Genomic DNA, 2851 nt, shown 5'->3' with positions numbered 1-2851 from the left:
TCCCCCCCTCCCACCCCCCCTCCCCGTCCCTCTTCAGGGACCCTTCTCACGAGCAACTTCTTATACAGGAGGTTTCCACGCTCCTATTGACGGGGGCCATAGAGGAGGTTCCATTAGAGTTAAGGGGCAGGGGATTTTATTCCCGCTACTTCCTGATCCCCAAGTCCAAAGGGGGTCTGCGACCCATCTTGGACTTGCGCGGACTCAACAAATTCGTAGTAAAGTTGAAGTTCCGCATGGTCTCTTTGGGGGCCATTATCCCTTCCCTCGATCCTGGAGACTGGTTCGCCCCCCTCGACATGAAAGACGCATGCTTTCATATCGCAATTTACCCGCCTCACAGACGCTTCCTGCGATTCATGGTAAGCAAGGTGCACTACCAATTTGCAGTCCTGCCCTTCGGCCTATCCTCGGCCCCAAGAGTGTTCACGAAATGTATGGCTGTCGTGGCAGCATACCTTCGTCGGCAAGGGATACAGGTGTTCCCGTACATAGACGACTGGCTGGTACGCGGTCGCACCAAAGAGCAAGTTCGAGCTCACGTCCACATAATAGTGCACACATTCAACGAGTTGGGCATCCTACTCAACAAGGACAAATCCACTCTAGAACCTACCCAGAGAATAGAATTCATCGGCGCAGTCCTAGACTCCAGACGTGCACAAGCCATCCTGCCAGACAACCGCTTTTGTACCATCACGAGCCTTATTCAAGGGCTCAGGGCCTTCCCAACTACCACGGTGAGGTCGTGCCTCACCCTGCTGGGTCACATGGCTTCCTGCACGTACGTAACCAGGCATGCCAGACTTCGGCTTCGCCCACTCCAGACCTGGGTGTCATCGATATACCGCCCACATCGGGACAGCCTGAACATGGTGGTCACGGTCCCGAACTCGGTCCTGACCTCCCTCACCTGGTGGCTAGATCACAGTGTGGTTTGCGAGGGGATGCCATTTCACGCCCCACAACCCTCTCTGCACCTGGTCACAGACGCTTCATCTCTGGGTTGGGGCGCCCATCTCAACGAACACCATACCCAGGGCCTGTGGACTGCACCCCAGCTAGCCCTGCACATCAATGTTCGGGAACTGATGGCGGTGCGCCTGGCGTGCCAGGCATTTCTCAATCTCCTACGTGGCCGCTGTGTGTTAGTTCTCATCGACAACACCACGGCCATGTTTTACATCAACAAGCAAGGAGGAGCACGTTCGTCAATTCTATGCCAAGAGGCCATTCGCCTGTGGGACTTCTGCATCGCCCACTCAATCCATTTCACGGCATCGTTCCTCCCTGGAGTCCAGAACACTTTAGCGGACCGACTCAGCAGGTCCTTTCAGACGCACGAGTGGTCTATCCGTCCGGACATCATACATTCCGTCTTCCAGAAGTGGGGGTTTCCCCAGATAGACCTGTTTGCATCTCGAGACAACAGGAAGTGCCACGTGTTCTGCTCCCTGCAAGGTCGAGCTCCGGGCTCCCTCTCGGATGCGTTTCTCCTTCCTTGGAAAGACCACCTGTTTTATGCCTTCCCTCCGTTTCCTCTGGTCCACAAGGTACTGCTCAAATTGCGCAGAGACCAGGCACAGGTAATTCTGATCGCTCCAGCGTGGCCGAGACCACATTGGTACACCACACTGTTGGAACTCTCGGTTCAGACACCGATCCCGCTTCCATTATGTCCGGATCTCATCTCTCAGGACCACGGCCGGCTGCGTCACCCCGACCTGCAATCTCTTCACCTCACGGCGTGGCTGCTCCATGGTTCACCCAGGCAGAGCAACAATGCTCACTCTCGGTCCAACAGATTCTGTTGAGCAGTAGGAAGCCCTCAACACGAGCCACGTACTTGGCCAAGTGGAAGCGGTTCTCCTGTTGGTGCGAACAACGAGCCACGTCCCCGTTACAGGCACCTATTCCTCTCATATTGGAATATCTCCTCTCCCTAAAACAGCAGGGGTTGGCAATATCTTCAATTAGAGTTCACCTGGCCGCTATATCAGCCTTTCACCCAGGGGAACTCGCATCCTCGGTATTCTCTAACCCGATGGTCGTTAGATTCCTCAAGGGCTTAGACCGGATGTACCCACAACAACGTCAACCCGTTCCGACGTGGGACCTCAACCTGGTTCTCGCCAAGCTCACAGGTCCTCCATTTGAGCCACTGGCCACCTGTTCACTTCTGTACCTATCCTGGAAGACAGCCTTCCTCGTAGCCATCACCTCAGCAAGGCGCGTTTCTGAACTCAGGGCGCTTACATCCGAGCCCCCTTACACAGTTTTCCATAAGGATAAAGTGCAGCTTCGTCCACATCCTGCCTTTCTCCCTAAGGTGGTTTCTCCATTTCATATCAACCAGGATATATTTCTCCCGGTCTTTCATCCTAAACCACATGCTACTCGCCAGGATCAACGTTTGCATTCTCTGGACGTACGCAGGGCCCTGGCTTTCTATATTGACCGCACAAGGCACTTTAGAAAGACGACGCAACTCTTCGTTGCAGTGGCCGACCGAATGAAAGGCTCACCGGTCTCCTCACAACGCCTATCCTCCTGGATTACGTCTTGCATCCGGACTTGCTGTGACCTGGCAGGTGTCTCAGCACCGCACCTCACTGCTCACTCCACGAGAGCCCAAGCTTCCTCGACGGCTTTCCTGGCGCAAGTTCCGATCCAGGACATTTGTAGAGCTGCGGTTTGGTCATCAGTCCACACATTTACAGCTCACTATGCACTAGTGCAGCAGTCCAGGGACGATGCTGCATTCGGATCAGTGGTTTTGCACACAGCAAAGTCTCACTCCGACCCCACCACCTAAGTTGGGCTTGGGAGTCACCTAATGGAATGGATATGA

General features: G+C 54.6%; 1 protein-coding gene across 3 annotated transcripts in view; it reads left to right on the top strand.

Annotated features, from left to right (window-relative positions):
• The window catches only part of LYRM4 (LYR motif containing 4), a 154169-nt gene that overhangs the window by 98285 nt on the left and 53033 nt on the right, over positions 1–2851 (top strand). The gene's annotated exons all lie outside the window — the stretch shown is intronic.

The sequence above is a fragment of the Chrysemys picta genome, chromosome 2 (genome assembly GCF_011386835.1).
Source record: "Chrysemys picta bellii isolate R12L10 chromosome 2, ASM1138683v2, whole genome shotgun sequence".
NCBI classification, from domain to species: Eukaryota; Metazoa; Chordata; order Testudines; family Emydidae; genus Chrysemys; species Chrysemys picta.
The sequence above is the reverse complement of the archived record's forward strand: the minus strand, read 5'-3'. Positions and strand labels throughout refer to the sequence as shown.